Source organism: Periplaneta americana, chromosome 2 (genome assembly GCF_040183065.1).
Source record: "Periplaneta americana isolate PAMFEO1 chromosome 2, P.americana_PAMFEO1_priV1, whole genome shotgun sequence".
In the NCBI taxonomy this organism is placed as follows: domain Eukaryota; kingdom Metazoa; phylum Arthropoda; class Insecta; order Blattodea; family Blattidae; genus Periplaneta; species Periplaneta americana.
Genome location: NC_091118.1, coordinates 66,961,689 through 66,978,248, shown reverse-complemented (window position 1 = coordinate 66,978,248; position 16,560 = coordinate 66,961,689). Strand labels below are relative to the sequence as shown.

General features: G+C 36.0%; 1 protein-coding gene across 8 annotated transcripts in view; it reads left to right on the top strand.

Moving 5' to 3' along the window:
- The window catches only part of pnut (septin 7-like protein pnut), a 394,868-nt gene that overhangs the window by 83,556 nt on the left and 294,752 nt on the right, over positions 1 to 16,560 (top strand). For 2 of the 8 annotated variants that reach the window (XM_069817903.1, XM_069817905.1), the window contains exon 1: positions 7,986 to 8,140. The exons of 4 other annotated variants lie outside the window; for them this stretch is intronic. The gene's annotated coding sequence lies outside the window, so the exon portion shown is untranslated. Of the gene's footprint in view, positions 1 to 7,985; positions 8,141 to 16,560 lie in introns of those variants that run through there. 2 more of the 8 variants (XM_069817906.1, XM_069817907.1) reach the window with 1 other exon arrangement.

The following is a 16,560-nucleotide window of genomic DNA, read 5'->3' as shown; positions in this document are numbered from 1 at the left end:
GGTCGGAATTTATAGCTTCGAAAATAAAATCAAGCCTGAATAGAAGTTGGTTAGAGGGATAAGAGTTGAAAATGTTAATATAATGAAAGATGTAATGAAAATGTAACAGAATGAAACGGACACAAATTGAAAGAAAGGAAGAAAGAAAAACAGGTAAAAAAGAAGTGGATGAAAAAAAGCAAATATAAGGAGTATGAATAAAGGAAAGAAGAGGATGAGAAAAGGGAAACACTTTGAAAAAGTAAAACAATAAAGTAAGCAGAAGGAGACAATATGAAACAAAGAAAGTCAAACAGAATGAAAGACAAAATCGAACGAAAATGATAGGGCAAAAAATGAACCAGTATGAAAGAAGAGAAAAGTGAAACAGAATGAAAGGCGGGAAAGTGGAACAGGATGGAAGGGGGAAAGTGGAACAGGATGAAAGGGGGAAAGTGAAACAGACTGGAAGGTGGAAAGTGGAACAGGAAGGAAGGGGGAAAGTGAAACAGGATGAAAGGGGGAAAGTGATACAGGATGAAAAGAGGGAAGTGAAACAGGATGAAAAGAGAAAAGTGATACAGGGGGAAGGTGAAAGAGGATGGAAGGAGGATAGTGATACAGGTTGAAAGGAGAAAAGTGATACAGGATGAAAGGAGGAAAGTGAAACATAGAGGGGAGAAAGTGATACAGGATGAAAGGAGGAAAGTGAAACAGGATGAAAGGAAAGTGAGACAGGATGGAAGGAGGATAGTGATACAGAATGAAAGTAGGAAAGTGAAACAGATGGAGGAGGGAAAGTGATACAGGATGAAAGGAGGAAAGTGATACAGGATGAAAGGAGAGTGAAACAGGATGGAAAAAGGGGAAAGTAATACAGGATGAAAGGAGGAAAGTGAAACAGGATGAAAGGAGAAAAATAATACAGGAGGAAAGTGAAAGAGGATTGAAGGAGGATAGTGATACAGGATGAAAGGAGGAAAGTGATACAGGATAAAAGGAGGATAGTGATACTGATGAAAGAATGAAAGAGATACAGGATAAAAGGAGGGAAGTGAAACAGGATGGAAGGGGGAAAGTGATACAGGATGAAAAGAGGAGAGTGAACAGGATGAAAGGAGGAAAATGAAACAGGATAGAAGGGGGGAAGTGATATATGATGAAAGGAGGGAAGTGAAACAGGATGAAAGGAGGAGAGTGAAACAGGATGAAAGGAGGAAAATGATAAGGATGAAAGGAGGAAGATGAAACAAGATAGGAAAGTGATCGGAAAGACAGGAGAAAGGGAAAGGTGAAACAGGATGTCGAAGAAAAGATTAAATTAAGAAACAATGAAATAAGGCAAACGAAATAGAATGAAAGAAGAAAGTAGGAACTGGATGGAAGAAGGAAAAAGAAATAGTGGAACAAGAACGGTGAATAGGATTAAAGAGGACGGGAATTAATTAGAGAGAAGAACGGGAAACAGGATTAGAGACAAGAATGGGAAACAGACAGGAGACAGGATTAGAGAGAAGAACTGAAAACAGATTGAAGGAAGAATGGGAAACTGAATGAAAGAGGAACCAGGAAAGAAATTGGAAGAAGGAAGGGAAAATAGAATGAGAGAAGATACTGGAAACAGAATGAAAGAAGTAACGCGAAATGGGACGATAAGAGGAAAGGTATAACAAGATGAAAAGAATGGCGGGAAAGAGGATGAATGACGGAACTGAAAACAGCATTAAAGAAGTAACGGGAAACAATGAAAGAAGGAACTGGAAGCAGGTTGAATAAGGAACAGGAAAGAGGACGAAAGAAGGGTAGGGAAAGAGAATGAAGAAAGGAAAGTAAACGTGAATAAAATATTGAAAGGAAACGTTAAAAGACAAAGTAAAAGGACCAGAAGAAAAAGTAAAGTGGAAAGATAAAATGAATGGAAACCAGAGAGGAAGATGACATGAAACAAGAGAAATCAGGATAACAAAAAGTTTAAGAATGTAGATGTAAATGTAATGGAAGAAAGAAAAGAAAAGATAAATGTATAGTTAAATCATACGATTTCACTGTCATAAGAGTGACAATTTTCTCGGTATCAGCAATGCTGGGAATGTGTATCTAATTAAAAACATAGAAAATCGATTTATTTATATCGTTACAATAATTCCTTTGTGTGCTTCATACAATGGGGAAAGAAGGGGTGAATGTTGTTTACGTGCAGCCAGTATCGAAAGGTTGTCATGGCAACGTTATGGTTGTTTTTGAAACGAAATTAACTGTGTTTTCGTTATACTCGTATTTTGTGCTGTTTGTTGAATATTTGAGTCTCTGTTCTGGCGAATGGGTCGCCAGAGGCCTGTTGTGCAACAAGTAGCAGCAGCCATCGTGCCACGAAGACTTGGTGCGGGTACCCGGGGGACGCTAGGGCATCATGAATTGTTTTGCCGGCGGAGAGCGTTCCCTGCGCTGTCCATTGTTTCAGATGTGTTTTGTTTTATCTGAAACTGTTTTGACAGCTTTGTGTACGACAGTGGTATACACAATGGAAAAGGTATAATATGATACCGCGTGGAGATTACGATCGAAAGTTCGAATCTTCGACAGCGAGATAGGTGTTCGTAAATGTCAACGTTAGAATATATTATTGTGTTCAGTAAAGTACGATGTGGTACCAGGGTGCGAATTGACAGAATTTAATGTCTCCTACTGAAATAGTACTGTGTTAATTGTCTCTGCCAGGGACACTATTTAAACCCTTTTAGGTTACCTAATTTATAGTTTCCGTACATTGTATATTGCTAATGCAGTACATAATGATGTTAGCTCCTTTTTTATTAAGTTGGCGACAACAATAAAAGTCAGCCAACAATGATAACTACTATGAACAATATTTTATAGACAGTGAGTTGGCAAGCCTGTTATTTAGCAGTTATAATTTCAATTTTCATTTTAAAAGCGGCCATAGACCTCGTTCTTTTCACATAGTTTTATTGAATGCGAAAACTGCATGGAGAAGAAAGAAGAACGAATACTGAATTTTTAAAATTATAATGCCCTCCCCTGAAGAAAATACCCAGTTAGTACTCTGCGTGATACAGACTACACACCCATGCTACGGTAGTCCTGAGAAATGTTTGATTCACGGTGCTTCCCAAAGCCAGTTCTTCACAGATTTTCCTGGCAGTGTAGTAGTTATTATCGGTTGTCGATCATAAGTTCCAATTTGTGGAAGGAAAGTTTGCAAAAGCGCCATTTATTTATTTATTTATTTATTTATTTATTTATTTATTTATTAATTGCGGAATTAACGCGGTTTTTACTTTTTGTCTTAGTTTTAAATTTGGATTTATTTCTGGTGACCTTTTTTTAATACAAAAACGTAACTTTTCGTTGTGCAAAAGAATTTTACAATGTTACATTTGTTCGGATCAAATTTCTGCACATTTAAAGAACAAAACTAAAATTCTTGGAGTAATGTATTATAATACACTGCTGTCTTAAATTGACTGAGCTTATTGGGAATTAAATCAATGGCTTACCCAAAAGACGCTATGGAATGTTTCGTATAAAACAATTTTAACTTGAAAAGGAAGCAGAACGAGCAAAATTGTATTAACATTTTTGTTTTAAATATCTCAAAGAATAGCCCCTTGAAATGGATGACATTACTTACTTCACTCTGTGTGTGTGTGTGTGTGTGTGTGTGTGTATATATATATGTATATATATATATATATATATATATATACATATACCTATACCGTATTAAAAATGCTAACATCAGTGTACTTTAACCCGTAAAACACAGACCATTCGTCTGTAAGACGACCTAGATTTTTTCCAAGCTTGTAGCCATCTAATGTTAATTATTTGAACTGTGTTATTCCCAGTACCTTTAAGTAATGGTAGGTTGCACAATATTTGATAGTTATTTGTTTTCTAGCATAAACCATTTACATGGCATTACCATATTCTGAAATCCCAAAATGCCCCAACGGCACCAACCAAACTGCTGTGGTGTATCACTGTAGGGAAGGCAAGAGTGCCTTCACCATTGCTTAGAGTGTCTTCCATTTCGCAATTGGACTTTACAATAACAGTTTGTCACTTTACGCGACGAAATCGCATCCCTAACACACTTCATAATAGGTTACCTAGTAAGACGATTTACAGAGAAAAGAGCAAGTGATTTAATAAGATGCAGCTGGACGAACAATAGTACATCGGAATCAGTTCCATAAAACGACACACACACACATGCACGCTCTCTCTCCCCCCCACCAAAATAGAAAAATAATTTTGAAAACCTGAAAATGCGGACTAAAGAGGAGAAATCGTAAAAATGTTTGCGGACGGCTACTTTAAGACCTACGTGTCCGCATAAATGCGGACATGTAGTAACTCTACATTTACATAAAATGTAAACCGTTACCGAACTCTGTTATCGCCTGCGGAGTACAAACGGTTAGCGCGTCTCACCGTGAACTAGATGACCCGGGTTCGAATCCCGGTCGGTGCAAGTTACCTGGTTGAAGTTTTTTCCTGGGTTTTCCCTCAGCAAATGCTGGGTAACTATCGATGCTGGACCACGGACTCATTTCACCTGCATTATCACCATTTCATTCAGACGCTAAATAACCTGAGGTGTTGATACAGCGTCGTAAAATAACCCACTATCAAACAATCGCCTGTGAGACGAGACGTCTGTGAATACGAAAGTCTTTATTCAGTACTGTTGTGTATGTTTCTTTGACACTGTGTCCATTCTTCTTTTATAAAAAGACATTGAAACCAGATCATCCAAGGGACTTATTATTCAGATTGAAGACACAAACCTGGAAAGATGATTCAGGTTGAATACGCACATTTTGATATTTAATGGCGTCGTTTCTGGATAGCTATACGAAGACTCATCAGGTTCTGAAGAATGTGGCCACCATATGGAAGTTACCACAATTCAAATTCTCAACTTTCACCAGCTGAAAAAGAGGAAAATGTATCTACCGCATTTGCTCTGCCACTAAACGTAGAATGACATACATACATACATACATACATACATACATACATACATACATAGGGGAGAGTCGGGTAGTATCGGACAGTGCGTTTCTTTCATCTACCACCATATGGTAGTACCTGAATGACATGGTTACGTTTCTCTATGCGACATCACAGAAACGTAACCATGTCAATCAGGTACTATCATTGTGTGGTAGATGAAAGAAACTCACTGTCCGATATTACCCAATGTCCGATACTACCCGACTCTCCCCTACATACATGCATGCATGCAAAACTTACCAAAAGCATGAGAAAACCATACCTAACCTGTCACTGATTCTTGGCCTTACGAAAACTGGCATATGGCAAGTCGCACAATTTGCACAAATACATTTTTCAGATAATACACCATGTCTTAAAAGAAAGGTCACAGTTGTTCAATATTCAACAAAGCCCTTTTAAAAATTACAAAACAGTCCATTTACAACCGTCATATAAATCATGTGCTTCAGTGGGTCCTGACCCCTCCATGATGGTTAACCAAAAGACTCAACGAACTAACTTGGCGGAATATAATCAAACAGTGGCGTATACTGGTTAAAGGGTTTGGGCTACCGCTGACCCTATTATTACACAAAATATATCTAACAATTACTTTAATTTTAATTACTATGGTAAAACTAATACAAAATTATTACATTATGTTATATTATAAACTTTTTCTTTTGTAATTTCCTTGGGCTACCGCCGGTAGCCCCGGTAGTCCGCAAAATACGCCCCTGTAATCAAATCTATCATCTACACGAACGTCAACTAGCAGGAACTCCATACACTATCACAAATTACGAAAAAACATTGTCACAGTGACTTCATAGGTTCGTATGCTTATAAGACTGTGGTCACCGGAGATACATATTCTACCAAATGAGTATATGCTCGTGCTCGGGTACAGTCCAGTAGTCTACATAAATTTTACAGGGTTCAAATAATAATGCTGATGATATAAATAATAGTAACAACAAAAATAATAATAATAATAATAATAATAATAATAATAATAATAATAATAATAATAATAATAATAGTGATAAAACAAAAATATTTACAATAATAAAATAAATACTAAGACGGATAAAATAAAATATAAAACCACTAGCGAGAGTTAACACAACTTAAATAAGCATATAATAACCGGAAAAAATGCCAAACTCGAAAATCAACAGAAAAGTTCGTTATATCGCAGACGACAGCAACCGCCGTATTAACATTGTGTTGTGCATTAATGGTAGTAGTGGGGAGCTGAAAGTCTACGTAACTGCCATTCTCTTCTAATCTTCTCGTAAAATCACAGTCTACTATATACAGTCGCGAAGCTTGAGGTGATTTTTTGCAAATCTCACGATAAAGCGCTCCAAGCGGTTAGCAACTAGAAACAATAGACTGTCCACGGTCGACTTTGGATTTAGAGTGGACTGAATCGTATTTCCATCGAGTGCTAGCTAGGTTGTTGCGTATTTCGCATTGATGCTCATGAAGAAAAATCCTAACATCTATTTCTTATTTTACTTCTAGATGCAAAAAGTGGTTAATAAACAGCAGGAGGGAAGATCTAACGACAAAGAATGAAGCATATCTGTATAATAATATAAAGTTTTGCTCTTTTCATTTCGAAAACACACAATTTATGAATGAAAACAAAAATTAATTAATCTGGAATGCAGTTCCAACTTTATTTGATGTTTCAAATAAACCTGTTCTGTTATTACCTGCAGTTGAGAAACAAAAGCTTTGCGCTAATTCTACGTCTGTATCAGCTGTCCTTGAATAATTGTACATTTTCAGACAACTTTGGCCTACTTTTTTTTTTCAAAGGATATGTTTTTAATTATAGCTGTTAATTTTGTTGTTATTTTTATTTGTTACTTTACTAGAGACGTAGAAAAAGTAAGTCTGTTACAATAAAATTTATTGATCACGTTTTATTTCCAATTCTGGTGTGATTATTATTGCTTAACCTCATCCCACTTTGTTAACTACGTAAGCCTACACTACACACGTAAGTTACTCCCATTAATTCATATTTCCATTATTATTGTTATTATATTATTGCTGTTGGTAGAGCAGCTGGCTGCGGACTGAAAGGTCCGGGGTTCGATCCCTGGTGGTAACAGGATTTTTTCTCGTTGCCAAACTTTCAGAACGGCCCCAAGGTTCACTCAGCCTTCTATAAAATTGAGTACCGGGTCTTTCCCGGGGGTAAAAGGCGGTCAGAGCGTGGTGCCGACCACACCACCTCATTCTAGTGCCGAGGTCATGGAAAGCATGGGGCTCTACCTCCATGCCCCCCAAGTGCCTTCATGGCATGTTACGGGGATACCTTTACCTTTTACCTTTATTATATTATTGCTGTAAAGGGAAATGCAAATTAATATTTATTGGTTTCATAGTTCATTATCGCTATAATCTTGAATGAGTGAAGCGATTATAGTAAATTTCAGTTCGTTTTGCACAAACAAAAATAATATTAACCTATTTCTTGCAGGTATCTTCGATTTTATGGTGGAATTTAATATACTTCATTAAAATAATAAATGAACTTTATCCATTTAATATTTCAATAATGGAAGGAAGGTGTTAATTTTTCCAAAAGAACACGACAACGAGAGTGTAACATATTTTGCCATCTGCTAGGAGAGATCTGTGATGATGAGGCGATAGTAGCGATCCTAGTGGTGGGCAACTACCCATGTTTGCATTTTTACTACATATTGAGCTTCGCGACTGTATATAGTAGACTGTGGTAAAATCATGGGAAGTTAATATGCTAACAAAATGACCCTAATCATAATTTATGTATTGATGCGGTACCAATTTTGAATGAAATAAAGTTGGCTATGCTGCAATGATGCTCATTTACTTTTCGAGATGCAATATACCTTTCAAAATCGCCTGCAGGGGTCTCGAAAACAAATAGCGATCGATACAATCGTCGGCGTCGGCTGGCGTGCTAGTTCTGTGCGTGGCCGCTGTGAGGCGGTAGTGTCGCGGGCCCTGCCCATCAGTTTAGTCATCGTATCAGTGTGCCGGTTGGCGTGGTTGTCTGCGTGTGTAGCAGCAGATGCGTTTGTAGTGGTGCGTGCAGTGTTGCGTTTGAGGTGCCGGCGTGTTGTGACTGAAAGTGAGTTGTGCTTCTATATATGTGTGTGTGTGTATTTATTTGTGTGCTATTTTTTTATTAGTGATTTGGACAGGCGCTGTTCAAAATGAAGCATATTCGTTGGTCATTGATGTTTCTTATTTCATTTTCTGATACACCTGAGAGTTTTTGTATGCAGAATGTAGACTTCTGTCTTCTGTACCAAAAGGTCTTGGTTCGTGTATCATCCAGGAGGGCATTAAGTTATAATATGTTGTATATATTCCATAAAATATCTTTATACCTACACTACATGCCAGAGCCAGTCAATATAATATGTTTTCCTTCGTTTGGAGTTTAATGCTGCTTTATCGAATGCTACAGTCGTTTAATAAGATGTTTTTAATCCTCTAGGCTGCGTATGCCTACTTCAGAGTAGTTTCTTGTAAGTAGAATTGATATTTGTCTCCTCTTCCAGGAGATCCTGGAATTCCAACTGGTAAATTTAGTGACTGTTCCATATAAATGCTTGTAAGTTTGTACTACGTGCCCAAATGTATACTTTGAAAAGTATTTTCTTCGAAGATTAAATTAGCGTCATTAGATGCTGTGATTGGTCAGTAAGGTAAATGGAAGATGAAAAACCAGAGTACGCTTTTAAATCTCTTCAGGTGCCTTGTTGATATTCACGAGAGGTGGCTATTAGCGAATTTTAAGTTTGTATTTTCTGTGAAAAGTTTCTTGTTTCGACGTGAAGTAATATCCATGCAAAATTCCTTCCTAAAACCCACACTACAAGCCAAAGCCAGTCCGACGATTTATGTAGCCGAATCAAGTGTCGGATCTATTACATATTTGAAATATGACTAGATATAAATCTGTATAAGAGATGCTTTACAATTTTTAGATGTACAATTGATATTACTGAGAATATTGAGTGTGCATGAACGTTGGTTGGAATGTCATCCAGTAAAATATCTTACCGGCATTTTTTATATATGACACAAAATCAAGTTACAACATATCTTTCTAAACTTGCATTATTGCTATATTTATATAGAAGTTTAATGACGCTTTATCGAATGCTGCAGTATTTCAGTAACAATTTTAAAATGATTAGATATATAGAATATCTGGATAAGGTAAGACTGAATCTTCATTCCCGCTGCGCACCCAACACGGGAAGAAGAACCCTACTTAAATAACTTAAAATAATCTCAAAATTGTAGAAAGCGACTTAAAAACACGGAGTGATCACTGCGAAAGCTATAATATAAACCCACCCCCAGATACCTTCGTTTGTTGCATACCCGATCGTTGATTTTCTCAGACATTTTCACACTAAATCATCACGTAACCCAGTGATATCACCATTATATTATTGCACTAGGCTACGCGGGGAAGTGTTAATATATTTGTGTACTATCTGCCGAAAAGCGTATTATGCAAGGTAGAGCTATACCAAAAGCCTGAACAAATCAAATTAATTATTTTACCGGCATTTTTTAAACTTTGAGACAAAAACAAAATACAAAAGATCTCTCTCAACTTACACTATTAAGCTTATTGGCGCTTTATCAAATTCTGCGGTATTTCAGTAACATAATTTCACAATGATTAGATATAATATAGCCTTAATGGATAAGATAATTTTATGTGCCGTATTGATAACAGGGTTGCCAGATTCTCTCATCAGGATTCCAGTACAGGTGATACTGCGTACCTTAACGTGAATATACATTTGACTTAATTCAACTTGCAATACAATTGGTTTTGTTCGGTTTGTGATTAATTAGGCCTATGTAGAGTAACTGCCTCGGTTTATATCGAGTAAAAATCTATGAAAAATAGGTTAATAAAAGTTAGTGTATTTGAACTTAATAAGGAAAGGTAATTTATTTAAATTAATGTATTTTTTTGTAAGTTGTGTTCGTGTATCTGGATGTTAGTTGATTGGTCGTTATTTTGCACGTTACGAGGTAGGTAAACTTCGAGTGGGATTTGAGGGGTCCATTAGGTTAGATTAGCTTAGGTTCGGTCACAATAGGTTAGGTTAGTATAGGTGAGCTAGGTTAGCATAGATTTGCTTATTTTATGTATTTTTATTCACACTGCAAATGGGCAAATACCCGGTGGCAGTGGTAACTAATAATTACACCTAATAATGACAATTAATAATAAACACAAATAATAAAAATAAAATTAATACTAAAATAATAATAATATTATTATTATTAACAACAACAACAACAACGAGCATCCCAAATTAAATGAAGCACAATCACTTAAAATAACATTTAAAGTAAATCTAATTTGTATCTTAACCCTAAGTTCGAGCTAAAACCCACGAGTATGGTATGTTCATACATGCACAAGTACCTTTCAGCACTACACTCATTTCGCTGTCAACTCACTGCACTGAAACTACGACACATTTCACTGATACTATCCTGATTTCACTAACACTTCAAAACATTTCACTGTTCAAATACTTTACACTGCCACTATAAACTATAAAACTTCACTGACACAAACACACTTCTTCACTGATACAACACTTCAAATAACAAAACATCAATTACACTCTTTAAATAGTATGTATAATATATTACCGTCTATTAGTAAATTCCTTAAGCCTATTTTTAAATACATTTTTTTGTTATTGGCAAAGCCTTTGTTTTTTTAATTGTTTTATGTAGAGTGCCATATATTTGAAGTTCGTATAGAGAAAGTATAATTATTTCAACAAATAAGTTGTTAGAATAGCGTATACTTGAAATTGGTTGAGAGTGAAAATACGCATTTGCGGGCACAAAATTGAAGTGTTTTAAAATTCGGACGAAAATTGGACGGTTTCTTTCTTTCTTTCTCTCTTTTTTCGAATTTTTCGGCTAGAAATAGGCGAGGTAGTTAATGTAAATAATTACCCCGTTGGTTAAAATCCGGACCTCGTAGTCTGTACATAATTCTCCCGCCTCCTTCACAGAAGCATATCTACGCGTATTACAGTGTAGAGTACTAAATAGCTATAGTACCATAAAACATTTCGTGATCATCACTCTTATAAGTATTTAAATTCTATGATGGACAGGAATTTCACTAACCATTATTGTCGAACTAAGCTCAATTAAAAAAAAAAATCCCCCCCCCCCCACTTCCAGCACAAATTTTCACTCGTCACAGATAGCTGACGAATGCTTTTTCAAGCTCTGATTGTGGATATTATGCACGACATCAAACATCACATCTTAAAGACTTAAAATAATGAAAAGTTAATTCGCACTCCCAGTAAAGAAGTGTCATAACTCGGAAATTGATTTGTAAAGATACGCTATTTCCTAGTAAAATACTGCTGTAGAAATATTTTAATAAATAGGTGCCTACCAAAACCTTTGATAGTTTACTATTTTATTATCGGAATTTCATGCCTCAAATCAGTAAAACAGTGTGAGTTATTATGTACTAAAGTAATTTGTGATTTTCAACACACGACAGTATTTTGCTGGGGGTGCGATTATTCCCACACCTTGGAACTGATGCACACCTTTGAACCCTCTTAAGCTGGAGGCTGCCGGCGCTCCTCATGTTAATGCAGATTTTATAAATTGAGTTGCCTAGAATCAAACTGCACTTTGTCTAAAAATCTCATTTGTCAGAAAAGACAAACTAGTGCAGTTACACTCCAAACGACGATTTTACTACTAGAGTTAAGGCAGATAAATTCATGTTTGACTCCAAACGAGCGTCTCAATTACTGTTTCTTTTTTTTTTAGAATATCTGGATCGAAGTTCGTACGTTTTTACCTCCGTCCAAAATTTCTGAGGCTCCACAGTAAAAAAATACCTGTAAATTGTATTTTGGAAAAATTGAGAAAATTCCGATATGTAAGATGTCTTTTTGAGCCCACACTTCTAGTTTGTGTAAATTTTTTCGGATTATACCTTGATGGCTAATGACAGAATTTACATCTTATTGATTGTATTTGGCGTAAGATTTTAACCCTTAGGTGTCATGATAATACTTCGGAAAAGTTTGTGTCAAAATTGGCGTAGTTATCTTCTTTAAAAGAAGGTTCTTTATTCTAATACAAATTGATAAACTGCTTTAACACTTTTTGGAAGAACTGACACCACCTGACACAAAATACCTCTTTAAGCTTGCATTTCATGCCGAAATTCGGTCAGTGCAACTAAATCCTTCGGTAAGTGTTTAATTGCATATTATCACGTGCTGTTACTCTTCTGTCAGATCAGAATATTATTATATATGTGTATAGATAAGTTTTAATCTTTCAGGCATAGATAAATAATTGTGTGCATATATGAGTTTGACTTTTGTGCAAGAAGATATTTGTATGAGTACCACCTGGGAATTCTTTGACCAGTCTGGAGAAAATTATGGATTATCTTGTACAATATGGACATGGTTGGAGACTTTCACTGTATCTATTACTCGGTGTAATTACTGAGGCCTAAATACTTCGCACCTCGTATACGTATTATGCATATCGAAAGAAAGCAATTCAGTACGAAGTAATTGCACTTGTTCGGAGTTTAATGACGCATTGTCAACGTTATGATTGCCCCATAAATCGATTATTGCAAGTAAAAACAAATATATGACATGATTTATTAACCTCCAAATGACAGTTGACTTCTGATTATCTTCCTAAATACATCAATGGAGTTTGCAGACAGTCTTCTGTTTTAGATGTCCTTGGTTCGAATAAAACTTTAGAGGCAGCTTGATTGTAATTTGAAGAGTGTGATCCCAAAGTTCGTTCAATCCATTTGACAATTTTTATGAATTATACATATATATGATTTTTTTGAGACCTCTGTCATATTTTAAGTTTCTTTTCTTCCAAAATAACACCAATACTTACCTGAAAGTGTGTGTTATTGTGCATGTCACTTGAAAACGCGCTCAGTCCTTAGACCGGTGTATAAAAAACCTAGCCCAGTTCTTTAATAAAAATGGACTGAATTCATTTTGGGATCATATTCTTCAATTTGTGAACAAAGGTAAATGTGGTGTAGATATTCTTTAAAAATCTATAGCTTATGTCGAAAGTTTCTCTGTGTAGAGTGCGTTATTTCTTTTATGTGGAGCTCAACGATGTTTTTATCAAACTTGATTGTTTTTACAACAAGATTGCTTAAATATTATTGGGAATATCTCGATATGATAAGATTTAACTGTGTAGGTCCTTATCGTTAGTCTTGAGAAATCGTGTTGAAATTTGTTGTTTCTGTGGTCTCTACGAGTAACAATATAGTCTAATTGCTTGAACAGTAATTCGGAGGAAGAAAATTGTCTATACCAGCTCTCAAATAGGGGAGAGTCGGATAGTATCGGACATCGGGTAATATCGGACAGTGAGTTTCTTTCATCTACCACACAATGATAGTACCTGATTGACATGGTTACGGTTCTGTGATGCCGCATAGAGAAACGTAACCATGTCATTCAGGTACTACCATATGGTGGTAGATGAAAGAAACGCACTGTTCGATACTACCCGACTCTCCCCTATATCTTATGCCAAAAACCATTTTGAATGTGGTGGTACTTCGTTAGGAGTTTTTTTTTTTTCAAATCCTCTGGACAAATAATGACCAATAGATAATTCTTGATTAAAATATCGTTGTAATTATTTTTAAAAAGTATATAAATGCTTATAATTTATATTATGTGATTATCAGTGTCTAACCCATAAATAGCCGACTTATCATTGAGACTCCTGTGATGTGGATGTCTTTATGAGAGGATATTGGTCTCAGTGTTATTCAGTACACTTAGATCGTATCGATAACATCGTTTGCAAAATGTTATAATCATTCATTCATAGTGTTTTGTCCATGGGCAGGTCTTTCACTGCAAATTCAGTATTTTCCAGTCTTTCCTATTTTCTGCCCTCTTAGATCCGCATATGATCCGTATATCTTAATGTCGTCTATTATCGGATAGGCCTATTTTCTTCTGTCTCGAACTCTTCTCCCGTTCACCATTCCTTCCAGTGCATCCTTCAGAAGGCAGTTTCTTCTCAACCAGTAACCCAGCCAATTCGTTTTCCTCTTCCTGACCAGTTTCAGCATTATTCTTACTTCATCCACTTTTTATGACACAGCTTCGTTCCTTATTCTGTCTGTCCACTTCACACGCTCCATCCTTCCCATATCTACATTTCAAATACTTCTAGTCGCTTCACTTCGTCGCAATGTCTATGTTTCTGTCCCATATAATGCCACACTCCACACAAGCACTTCACTAGTCTCTTGCTTAGTTCTTTCTCCAGAGGTCCGCAGAAGATGCTCCTTTTTCTATTAAAAGCTTCCTTTGCCATTGCTATCCTCCTTTTGACTTCCTGGCAGCAGCTCATGTTACTGCTTATATTACACCCCAAGTATTTGAAGCTGTCCACTTGCTCTACTGCCTCATTTAGAATTCGCAAGTTTACCTTCACTTTTCTTCCTATGACTGGCTCTTCATTCCATACTGCTCACAGCTGTCATTTAGCTTCAGTAGCATATCCCTTAGTATCGTCTCCTCTTCTGCTAACAATGCCATATAAGCAGCAAATCTTATACACTTTTTCCTTCTTCCTCCTACTATCACTCCTCTAGTGTTCTGAAAAGAAATGAATGTTATACTGTTAGCCCCAATGGAATATCGTTTCAGGCCTTATTGTATGCTAGGAATCAGGTTGTTGATGTTTCTTGCAGTAGTAGGATCAATGGCGCATAATTAAATTAGCAAGTCTGTTTGCGTTATTAAGAAATGTAATGGACTATGTGTAAAAATAATCGGTTCTTAACCATGTAAGAATCAATATGATTCCTTGTGTAACAACTGGGTGTTGATACCTTACCGAGACTGTGAGGAATGTGTGCACCAGGAAATGAACCGGATCTTCCTATTACGGAGGCAGTGGAGACCGACTTAACGGTTTCGTTATGCAAGCATGTTAAACATCAAGGATTTTGTCCCTTTTTTCTTCCTCGCCGTGAAGGCGTCAAATTAACTTCCCTTCTCTGTCCTATACTTTTTGTTAGTCTACTGGGGAAAAAAGCTGGAACTCTTTGTGCTGTACTGTAAGAGATGGGCCGGCCGCTTTCTTTCTTTCATTTGTTTGATTTGAGAAGATTTCACGGTCGTAACCAAGGCAATCGATTGTCAAATGTTACGCAAGATTCTCTTTTTGTGAGAAAGTGGATTATTGAAGGCTGCTGGTTAAACCAATATTTTACGAACGGATATAAATGATGTAAGAAAACATTGGACGTTTCATTTTTCATCGAGGTTTTATTGAATGTAGGCTACAAAAATGAACTGGATTTAAAATGTAACAGAGACTATAAGTAGGGATCCTATTTTATGGGGAATAAAAATATTAAATTTCGGTATAAAAACTTGGTTAATTTCGGTGTTGTTTCGCACAAAGAAAACAAAAATGTTATTTCGCATTTAAGAAATAACTTTTTGACTCTCGTTGTACAAAATGCATTCCTGCAAAGATTAGAGGTCTGTATCAAGGAAATCTTAAGAATCTTTTTACATTTTAACAGTAATTACAATTTTCTACTGGCACTTTGTGTAACAGTCTCATACTTCGTGCCTAACGTAAAGAAATAGGCACCACAAAACATTCAGGCTATTTCTACTTTATACTTTAAAATAGTCACTCGACATACGGTTTGAATAGACCTATTAGATTCAAAATTTTGAAAATAGATAGTGTCTATATTAAATTGAAAGTATTGTACATAAATATTATTGCAAAACTAATTATATTTAAACCACAATTTTCAAGAAAATTCCACTACCAAATTAACACAAAATCGTAAATCAGTTTTAAGTGCAATCATTCCCATGCCTGCCAACGATACAGCAGGCAGGAAACTTAACTTCACCAAAGTTTACTGTGTTAATTCACGCACATATTTATATGGCTTTGAATAAATAGAAGTTAGCCTATGTTTTGTTGTCCACTATAAATTAAAATGTGGTAAAAAATAAAATAAAAATTTATCTTGACTATTACACTCCTACTACGTCATACTACTTTTGACCAATAAAACGGTACGAAAGGACGTATTTCAACCAATCATGGCTGCTTATCGCACAATTTTATCGCGTTCCTAGCATTTGTTTAATTTTATCGCGTCCCTAGCATTTGTTTAATTTTATCGCGTCCCTAGCATTTGTTTCTTTGTTTGCCAACATTTGAAACTGCGCTGGTCTGGACGTCAAAAATATATATAAAATTACAAAACACTCCAGTCGATGCACAGCAGTTTCAAATATGACTCGCATTGGCATTCAAGAACAAGAATTAATAAAAATCACTGATCATACCTATGCATCTTCTGAAATCCGATTTACAAATAAATGAAGAGCACCATTCGGAAATTCTGAATAAGTTGAATACACCATGTAGGCCTAAATCAACGAGTTCCAA